The sequence below is a fragment of the Camelus bactrianus genome, chromosome 21 (genome assembly GCF_048773025.1).
Source record: "Camelus bactrianus isolate YW-2024 breed Bactrian camel chromosome 21, ASM4877302v1, whole genome shotgun sequence".
In the NCBI taxonomy this organism is placed as follows: Eukaryota; Metazoa; Chordata; class Mammalia; order Artiodactyla; family Camelidae; genus Camelus; species Camelus bactrianus.
In genome coordinates, this window is record NC_133559.1 from 25034360 (window position 1) to 25045131 (window position 10772).

A 10772-nucleotide genomic window follows, 5' to 3' on the forward strand; every position below is an offset into this window, starting at 1 on the left:
TTCATCCCTTAAAGGCAGAGGCACCGAGTCTGTAATTTCTGCTCCTCTCTAGGGCCCTAGGGAACACAGGGGAACCCACCTTTACTCAGCTGTCCTGTGTGGCCCCAGGGCGGAGCAGCCCCGTCCTGGGACAGTGTGTACTTTTTCCTAAACAAACTGGCTAACTCAGAGTTCCCTGCCTTTATTCTTTCCTGCTTTCACAGACAGAAGCAAAAACACATCCATCCTTGGTAAACAAGATATATAATTAATAGAAGAAACAAAAGACGTGTTCATATGAAATGCACCACTTACTAAAGTCAATGGAAATGAACAAATCCCATGACGGTCGCCCTCCTCTTGTGCTCCAACCACTGCTCTATATACTTTAAGGTGTTTTGAGAATCGTATTGAACTCACATTCTTTCTCTGGCTCAACTTGCTCTAATTAATGCCCCAGTGGTCAAGCCTTGGTCCAGGAGCCCTTGGTTTGGCTTCTTTGTCCTTGCAGCACTGTCTGTGACATTCTTGAAAGCATTCTTGCTTCTGGCAACAATAAAGATGCTCCAGGCTCATCGTAATTTTTTTCCTGCCTCAATGCATGGAATCAGCTGTTCCCTGTGGAATCCTCACTCCTGTTAGTGACGTCAGAGATCACACTCCAGGAGCTGGGGATGCATCTGAGCATCAGGAGGGTGAGGGACAGGGGCAGGAGTGCACCCTGGTGGGACAGAGACAGAAAGATACTTATTTTTAAGGTAACCTGCTTATAGTACTCTTTCCGACTCATCACAGCATGACTTGTAGCTTCCACCTACTTTTCTCACAGTGTGAGTCATCAGTGACCACTAAGCCTTTCTCTGCACTGACCTAAACAATGAGCCATAAACCCAGCTCTCACCTACTCTCCCCACCCCTTCCTGCGAGCGGAAGGGAGCTGGACAGAGATTTATTTCACCACAGATAGAAACCGTGCCACCGCCTCCCCCTCAGAAGGATGCTGTCCTGCAATGACTTCATTTTCAGCTGTCTTCTCCATTGTACATTCCAAGGGCGTGGGGTGGGGTGCGTGATCAACTTTGTGTTTTGAATGAATTCCCCTGGTAGTTGCATCAAGGATGGTTCTGAGATGGACAGGATAGAAGGTAAGAAGATCATTGAAGGGTCAGTTGCAGCAGATCAGAAAGAGAGCCTTGAACCAAGGGTGCAGCAGTAGAAGCAGAGAGGAGGATGGGGAGTTGGGGACTGTTTGGTATCTGGCGCAGCCCATCTGTCTGGTTCTAGTCTCTGGGAGGATGGTGGCGCCAGCTGCTGAGACAGAGAGAGAGGGTGAAGACCAGGGGTCTGGGGAGTTTGGCTTTGACCTATGAGTTTCAGATGTTTCCATTCAGATGGAAACGTCCAACAGTCAGTTGGATGTATAGGTCAGAATTTCTAACATGAACCACAGACGGAGAAGCCTCCCAAGCTAAAGGCAGGTGGTTTGGGGCTGCCTGTTGCTAAAGAGTGTTCCCCGGGGGCCATCAACAGCTTGGGCTATTTGCTTGGGAAGACTTGGAGACTCTTCTGTTTTTCTAATTCTCATTTTGTCTGAGTCTTGGCCAGGAATCCCTGCTGTTTTTACTTAACACCAGAGTTCCAAAACCAAAATTAGCAAACAGCCCAAGAGGCTGGGACCCAGAGAAGGAGCTGACAACCTCTCTCTATTGCCAGCCCTAGAGACAAGGTAAGGATGGGGGAGACCTGCAACCAAGGCACAGAAGCTTTTGGAGCAAGCCCTGGCCATTCCAGAAGAGGGTCTCGGTCTCCCAGGTTTTCCTGGTAGGTTCTGGAGCCTCTGGAGGAACCACAGGGGTGAGGAATAGAGGATGGTTTGCAGAGAAAGACCTTCTCCTGTCTCCCAAGCAGCCATCCTGGTGGTGCTGTGGGGAGCGTCTGGCCTGAGCATGAGCTGCCCCCAGGACTCCGCCTTGGCCAGGACAAGACACTGCAGCTTCTTCCCTGACTCCCCCCGCTGCAGGACTCTCCCTCTGCAGGACTGTGCTCATCCGGGAGTGTTGTTTGAATTGAGACAGGCCCTAGGCGGCCTGCTTTCACTCAGGGTCTGGACGTGGCAACTTGGATCTTGGTTGTTTACCTAATCAAGTGTTAGATTATTTTTTTTTCCCCTTTCCTGATTATAAGAAATTGCCAAATGTAATCAACTGTCTCACCCTCATCACTGTTCTCCAACTCTGAGCCAGAAAAAGTAAGACCTGGAGAAGGACCATCCCTGAGGCGAACAGCTAGTCCAGGGGCCCCGTGTCCAGCCTTGCTTCTTGCCTTTCTCCAGCCCAAACCCAACCTAGGACTTTGTCTCCTCGCTGGCCGCCCGCTCACCCCACACATTCCTGCTCTTTCCCATCTCCCAGCCTGAGCTTCCACCACCTCCTCGCCCAGGTCACCCTCCCCATTTCTTTACACCAACTGGGGTCTCACCCACCTTTCAAAGCTGAGCTTGGCCTCCGTTGCTTCCACCCCACAGTGATGAGCACCTCATCAACTCTTCAGACCAAAGGAGAGTGTGTCCCAGACCCTGCCCTCCAACAGCTTCTTGCACAGATGGATGCACAACACAGACTTTAAAAGTGACAACTGCAGTTGGGAAGGGTAAGAAATTTCCCTTGGGTGTTTAGAGGAAAACCCCAAGTAGACCTAGCCCTTTACCTTCTTCATTGCTTTCAGGAGCTCGCGCCTTTTAGCTCATGGTCACTGTACGCCAGCTCATCTTCCTGCCTGGGTTGGGGCATGGTCTAGAGTTGGCCCATGGGCTAGAGTTGGCCCTAAAGTTCTAGCTGCTTCCTGAGGTTGACGGGAAATGACAGCTTCTGATGCGTTAAGACTTCCTTATCCACTAGGGTTTGGGAGTGATGTAAATCTGACATACGTGGATTAGAACCTTGTAATTATCACCTAGAGAGAGTGAGCATCCTTCCTGAGCCTCAGGCCCTCATCTGTCAGATACCCACCTCATTGTGTGAAAAGATGAGGTGAGATCATCCACAGGAAGCATTCAGTATCCGGCATGTGGTAGGTATGCAGCAGATCCAAGTGAGGATTACCATGTTTAGTACAGCCCATCCCCACCCTGACCCTCACTGAGATATACACACCGTTCTGCACCCATCAGCTCTAAATAAACAGGGTTCTGAGGTGAGGTCTTTTCCTTATGGCCAAGTTTTACAAATGCAGGCGGGAGAGAGGGCCAAGTTTCAGAGCCAGAGAGAGTGCAGAAATTGCAAGTGATGCCTGTGACCTCATTGCCCACAGGAGGGTGGCCGGGAAGCCTGCTTTGTGAGCTTGGCTGGTGCAGACAAAACTGGAGGGAAAGTTGCTCTCCTCCACTTTCTCTCCCTCCCATTCCGCCCACCCCATCCAATCCCATTGCTGCACACAACAGTTCTGGCCTCTCGGCCCCTCCATAAGAAATGTATGGACAAAGATGTCCATCCACATTTATAAAATGAACCTCACTCATCAACTATTGGGGAACAATTTAACCACAGCACCAAAAAAAAAAAAAACAAAAAAAAAAACGTGATCGAAGCCTCTACAGATGTTAGAATGAATCAACGTGAAGATGAGAGTAGGGGAAAATGTTTGTAAGCTAGTTCTAATTAAAATAAGCAGAGCACAAAATTGTTTATAAACGCTCTGATTAGAACTAAGTTAAAAAACGTGCATTTCTCTGGCCGAAGGTTGGGGAGAGACACAGACAAATGAAAACAATTGTGTAAGAGGAGTAGGTAGGGTTATGCATTGGAGCATTTTCTCTTTAAATTCCTTCAGAGTTACTATAAAGTTGTGCTAATAACGAAATTGTCTTACAAAATTAAGGTACCAATCCACTGCCCATGCCAAGGAAGTTCACGACAATCGGATCAGAGCTTGTGGTTACCATCCCCTAGTTACATGTTTGGAGCTGAAAGACGTCCCTTGGGAAGGAGACCTCTTGAACCCAAGAGGAGACCCCGGGAGGTGAGGTCAGGGTGGGGCAGAGTGGGGAGAGGGGGTCTGCTGCCCCAGCCCCTGTGTGTCTCCTCACAGGGCTCGAGGATCCCAGGCGCTGCTGGCCAGAGACCACCGCGCATTCCTGGGCTCCTCCCGTGAGTCGGGTACCCAGGAACAAAGAAGACAACGGGAGTCGGCACCATGAGGCGGCAGAGACACCAGGATAAGTCCAGAGTAGGCATGGGTTACCAGGGCAGGAAGCAAGTCCCTGAGGTCCCAAACAACAAGGAGGGTTTTGACAGATGAAGAGGAGCTCGGGGCTGACTAAAGTGAGCTGGGTGCGGCCCATGCTGGGAGGCCGGGTGCTCCACAAGAGAAGGCACGGACTTCGCACCTGAGTTTAGATCCCAGCTCCGGCACTCACTACCCAGGTGATCTGGAGAAAGCGATTAACCTCCTCAAGCCCTATTTTCTTGTCTGTGAAATGGGCACTAATGACCCCTACCGGAGAATTCATTCTTCTGAGTATTAAGAGAAGCCAAAGACACGCAGGTGCAGAGCCTGCACACGGGAGGCACTCGGTAAACATTGGTTTCCAGGATTTATTGTTGGTGCTGATGCTGGAGGAAAACCAGGGCAGTCTGTCTCCAAACCCATGGTGCTCCCACGGAACCACATGATGGGAGGGACAGAAAGAGCACTGTGAGTCATGGCAAGAGGCATACAAGCTCCAGGCAGTTTCCAGGAGAGTGCAGGCTGAGTGCAGCCCAGATACCTCGGGGTCGGGCTCTTTCTTCTAGATTTTTACCCCACACTAGCTCATGTCTTATCATCGCTGTCTGTTATCAGTCTCAGCCTGCAAAGAATGCTAAATCTCTTCCCATTGGGGTTGGGTGATGTCTCTCCAAAGGACTTTGCCCTTTGAGTTTGACAAAGGTCAGGAGAGGGGAGGGTGGCCCCCATGCAAGCTCTCTAATCAAAGTCAAGGGTGCTCGCACAACCTCTTGCCCAGCTGTGCCAACTCAACACCTAAATTGTGAAATGAATGGCTAGAGGGACTCTCCACGAGGGTCAAGGGTCGACTGCCCCATGTGATAGGAAGGGCATTGCATTAGGATTCAGGGCCCCGGAGCTAGATTCATGGCCTGGTCCCAGCGTGTATTACATGTCCTCGGGCAAATACCTTGACCTTTCTGGGCTGCAGGTTCTTTAAGGGCCAAATGAGGGCTTTGGGCCTCATCAGAAGTTCTCACCCCCATGCACATTACTACCCCCTGGAGACCTGTCAAAACCAACCAAAAGGATGCCCAAGCCCCAGAGAGAGTCAGATTTCATTATTTTGGGGAGAGGCTGAGGCATGGGGATTCTTTTTAATTCCCTAGATCACCTTTTCTCAAACTTGGCCACACATTCGAGTCCCCTGGGGCGTTGTTTGTTTGCTTTTCATTGAAGTATAGTTGATTTACAATATCGTGTGAGTATCATATGTACAGCATAGTGATTCAGTATTTTTGCAAATTATGTTCCATTAGAGGTTATTACAAAGTAATGGGTATAATTCCCTGTGCTGTACAGTATATCTTGTTACTTATCTGTTTTATATACAATAGTTTGTCTGTTGATCCCATTCCCCTAATTTGTCCCTCTGCACTTTCCCTTTAGTAACCACAAGTTTGTTTTCTGTCTACATTCATTTGTATTATTTTTTTAGACTCCACATGTAAGGATATCATACAATAGTTGTCTTTCTCTGTCTGACATTTCACTAAGCACAATATTCTCTAGGTCTATCCATGTTACTGGGGCGTTTCAAAGACTACTGATGCCTGGGTCCTGCCTCCGTCAATTCTGACAGTTGCTATGGGGTGACGCCTGGGCGTTGGCAGGTTTCAAAGCTCCCCAGGTGATCCTAATGTGCGTAAAAACACATCTCACCTGGAGGCCTCTCCGCAAACTTGCATCACACTGGCTGGTGATGTTTTCTTAACTTTGTCAGACTTTCACTCCTGCTCAGATAGAGGCACCTGGAGAGCCCAATGGAACCCCAAGGCCAAGAGTGTCAGGGTCACAGGACTAGCAGTGCTGCCCTCTCTGCCCCCACTGGCTATCCTGGGACGCCCACTTCAAGGTAGCCTCGTTCTGGGAGTCCCCGGGGTGGCTCCGTGGCACCAAGGCAGCCTGGCAGTGCCTTCCTCCCAGCCCCCGTGAAGGCATCGCTTGGTGCCCGGGTCCCCTGCAGATGGCTGCTGAGGCTTCTCCACACGGCACCCCATCCTAGGGGGTGGGGGTTTGCACCTCAGCTTCAAGCTGGCCTGCCCTCCGGGTCTGACGGAGCACTTAGGGAAATCACTTCATCCCTTGTGTCCCTGGCCTTCCTGCTGGGATTCCTCAGAGGTACTCAGAGCCGCCCCTCTGCTTTGGACAGCCACCCCAAGCCCTGCCTTCCACCTGTCCTCCCTTAGGACGAGTTCTCCTCTTGGGGGGACCCACAGTGCCTCCTAGAAATGGGCCCCAGCAGACGCCTGCACCAGAATCCTGGGACCCACACGTACCGCTGGCAACCGGGTGCACTCAAGACAGGAAGGTAAGCTGGAGAGTGGCATCTGCTTTCCTGTGTAGAAAAAAATATGGAAAATTGAAAATTCATTTGTCATCCCTGGGCACAGTCAGGCTCTTGAGCGTCAAGATTTGAGCAGCAAGAGAGATGAGGTGTCAACTCCACAACAGCCAGCTTTAGCTGTTAGTGCTTCATAATTAGAAGGTGAATTCGCTCATGTTTTCTCACAGATTCACGACGAGCCTGTGAGGCAGGAGTTGTTATTGTCCTCATTTCACAGATGAGTAAATGGAGGCTCAGAGAGGTTAGGTGATTTGCCCAGGGTTGCACAGCTAGGACAAAGAATTGGAATCTAGATGTTTTGGCTCCAAACTACTGGCTACATCAAGCTGCTGACAGCTTTTTTTAAACTATGAAGTGTTACACAAATGTCAGGCATTAATAATTATTATCACTTCCACCACGTGGAGCTTGGCGTGAAGCCCCCGTGCAGCCTGCCTTTCAGCCCTGCTGCACTACACCGGCTCCCCTTTCCACTCCCTGTCTCAAGCTGGCCCTCGATGAAGAGCCGCCGTCAGGAGTGGGTAGAGCTATCTTGAGACTCGCCCCACTGAGGCTCCAGGCTCCCTGTGAAACGTGAATCGCCACCTAGTTTCACATAAATCTTTGTACTGTCTGACTGTTCTGACTCCAAGTGTGTAAAGAGACATCGAGGTCTGCCTCCACTGCTCCATAAGCAACGCTCAGGGAGTGGGACACACGTGGAATGGAGGAGGGCAGCCTGTCCATTGCGACTAGTGATGCTCGGAGGTGTCAGGCCCTGGGTGGATGCCCCCGCAGGCATCTCAACGGCTCAGAGCCATTCAGGATTCTCAGGGCACAGCTTTAGTGCTTCCCCCAAGGTTTGATTTTGCTGGGACATGAATTCCTGCATTTTAAGTGTTGGGAGTGATGGGGTGATGCTGAAGACAGGGAGGGGAAAGTGGGGGGAGGTTCTGAGGTTTGGGGAAGTCAAATATTCCATAGGAAACATTTCAGTGTATAAAAGGCTGAGAAACATATGGACTGAATTTTCCCAAAGAATACACAAAGAATTTAAAAATTAAAGGACAAGGGTGGGGGTTGGATTTTTTTTTTCTGGATGATTGGGTGTTTTTCCCCCAAAGCATATTTTGGGGAATTTTACTGGCAGCCAAACCACTTAAAACATCCTGAGATATTAACCAGACATGGAGTCATCCAGGTGACCTGTGACCCAGCACGGCAGGTTAGCAAGCTGTCTGCCCCTCCCTGTTTCCGAACACACATTCCTGTCTCACTCCACATCCAGAGGCGGCAGGAATATAAAGAGAGGATGGCTGCAGGTATCCCCACGGCCAGTTGGCACGTTTTGACTATGCTCTGCAGGGGCTGGGGTGCATCCACTGTGAACTCCAGAATGGTGACTAATGAAAGTCAGGCATTAACCAGTGGGTCTGGCCTGAACTTCTCCATGCTGCAGTTTCCCCATCTGACAAGTGGGATAATAGCATTTATTTCATATTTAATTATTGGGAATTAAATGGATAAGTACATGTAAAATGCTTAGATCTATGCCTTGCAAACTTTAAGTGGCACTCAAAAAATAACTAATAATAATAATTATTATTATAATACATGATATATATATATCAGTACTAGAGTGGAGTTCTTTAGCTGAGGACTTTATGAAGGCAACCAAAGGATTCACTGACTATTAAATATTTATAAAGGGCTACTGTATCAGTCAAGATCAGCTAGGTTATGCTGCAGTAACAAACATCCCCATTATCTCAATGACTCAAAACAGCAAGGTGTCTTTCTTGCCGATGCTATTGTGCACCTCAAGTTGTAGGGGCTCTACTCCATCCAGTCCTGACTAAGAGATGGGGGGCAAACGAACAGGCTGAAGGGGGCAAGTCACACACTGGTGCTTAAGTGTCCCTTCTGGAAGTAGCACATGTCACTCAGGAGAGTGGGGAGAATGTGGTCCTACCCTACGCAGAAGGGGCAGAACAGGAAGTGGCAGCAGAGATTACTAAGGGATCCAATGAACCAGCCACTGCTCTGGATGCTTGGGATACAGCAGTGAATGAAACAGACCAAAATCCCTGTCCTCAGAGAGCTTATCTTCTGGCAAAGGGAGAAAGACTATAAACATAATGAATTGAGGGCTGCAATTTTAAATAGGGTGGTCAGGGTAGACTTTGTTGAGAAAATGATACCTGAGCAAAGACCTGAGGGAAGTGAGGGAGTGAGCCACAGCGGTATCTGGAGGAAGAATGTTGTGAATGGAGGGGACAGCCTGTGCAAAGCCCAAAGCCTGGTGTGTTTCAGGAAGAGCAAGGAGGTGGGCGGGGCCTGGGTGGAGTGAGCGAGGGGTGGGCGAGGAGCTGAGCTGAGAGAGGAGGGTGGAGCCAGACCCCGTGGGGCTTCCTAGGGGAGGACTTCAGCTTCTACCCTGATGGGAGGAGGAGTGACTGGAGAGTTCTGATCTAAGATTGAAGAGGATAACTGTGTGGAGAGTCAAAGGGGAAGCAGGGAGACAGGTTAGGAGAGAATGACAGCTCTAGCGACCCTCCGTAATAAGAACACACATGAGCCACGACTTCTGGACAAGTGTGCTTGTCCCCCCAAAATGGCTGCACTTGGTCAACCCTGCTGGTCTGTGCAAACCAGGCCCTCTGTAGCCACAATCTTGGGCCAATGGGCTCTGGCTGTGGGGTCAGGGTCCCTTCTGTGGTGGTCATGTAAGGCCTGGAGCAATGTTAGTTTAAAACATTTGGAAAGAAGTATCTCTTCTTGCTTGTGCTTCCCACCTTTAAATTAGGTTCCGCACCCTAAAAAATTCTCTCCTCCCTCCTGGCATCCTTACCTTCCATTCTCAGCAACAGAGGCACAGGACCTAAGTACCCTGTATGTGTCAGTTTAGGTCTGCCCCAATCCCTGCCCACCCCTCTTTGATAGAATTCCATTAATAAACCTTTTCTAAGAACTTCTGTTGAGCCAGCTACCAACCCACCTGTATTAGTCAGCTTGAGCTGCCATAGCGAAATAATGCAGTCTGGGTGGCTGGAACAATGGAGGTTTTATCTTTTTACAGTTCTGTAGACTGAAAGTCCAAGATCAGTGTGCCAGCAGGGGAGGTTCTGGTGGGAACCCTCATCCTGGCTTACAGCAGCTTCTCACTGTGTCCCCGTGCGGTGAAGAGAGAGAGAAACCTGGTGTTTCTTCCTCTTCTCAGAAGGGCACTAATCCCATTGTGAGGGTCCCACCCTCATGACCTTTTCTGAATCTAATTATCTCTCAAAGACCCCACATCTCCACATACCATTACCTTGGTGGTTAGGGCTTCAACATATGAATTTCAGGGAAACATTCAGTCCGTAACACTATCTAACCAGGTTATCACCTGGGTGATCATTTGTCATGAGAGTCTTTATTAAGGTCTATGTTTCTATCCAGAGTATAACATCTCCCTAATCCTCCAGTCTGGTGACCACACTATTAAGGAAATGAGGCCATTTCTTCTGTTTCAGTCTTACGAATTGTGTATTTAATAATCTTTTCAAGGGGATTTTCCAAGTTTCAGGTAGGTTGGTTTTGGAGTCTACCTCTTTTTCCATTTTTAAAAATTTGGTTCAAAATCCGCCAGTCTCCTGACACCTTCCTCCTTTTCCAAGATGCCTCACAGAGGACCAACCAACCAAGCAGAATTTGGGCATATTCTTTGCAGATTCTGTCCATGCTCTGGGATGTATCTGAACTAGGTTAAATGTGCCAGAAACTCCCTTTCTTGTGTAACTGGATAATTTCTTGTTAATTCCTCCTTTAAATGTCCTGGCCCCAGATTGATGAAGGTAGCTGGGTCCTTATGTGTTCCTTCCCATGAGGGTAGTTTTGTACAATGAGGCCAAAAATAGAAGCACTAACTTGGCTGTCTATTCCTGGCATTGGTTCAAGAGATTATGAGAAATATTTTTAATGGTGATTGCAGGAGTAGGGGACAAAATCCCCCGAGGCAAAGGAAAAAATATCATGAATCAGGGTGGGAAGGAGCAGGACTGAGCAGTGCTGAGGAAGTGGTGAGACCTGGGTCAGTGGTTGCATGCACCCTTGGAGAAGGTAGGGCACAGGTATCAGGGTGCCCCATCTCATCAATGATTTCCCCACCCCACATGTGGCATTAAAACAGAGAAAGCCTTCATGGGATCACTCTGAATTCACA

At 49.1% G+C, this 10772-nt stretch overlaps 1 long non-coding RNA gene across 1 annotated transcript; it reads left to right on the forward strand.

Annotated features, from left to right (window-relative positions):
* The first annotated feature begins 1529 nt into the window (after positions 1-1529).
* On the forward strand, positions 1530-8884 carry LOC123616818 (uncharacterized). Its single transcript, XR_006724831.2, has 3 exons — positions 1530-1705; positions 2504-2628; positions 4066-8884. It is a non-coding gene; the product is annotated as an uncharacterized LOC123616818 (long non-coding RNA).
* Positions 8885-10772: the final 1888 nt, after the last annotated feature.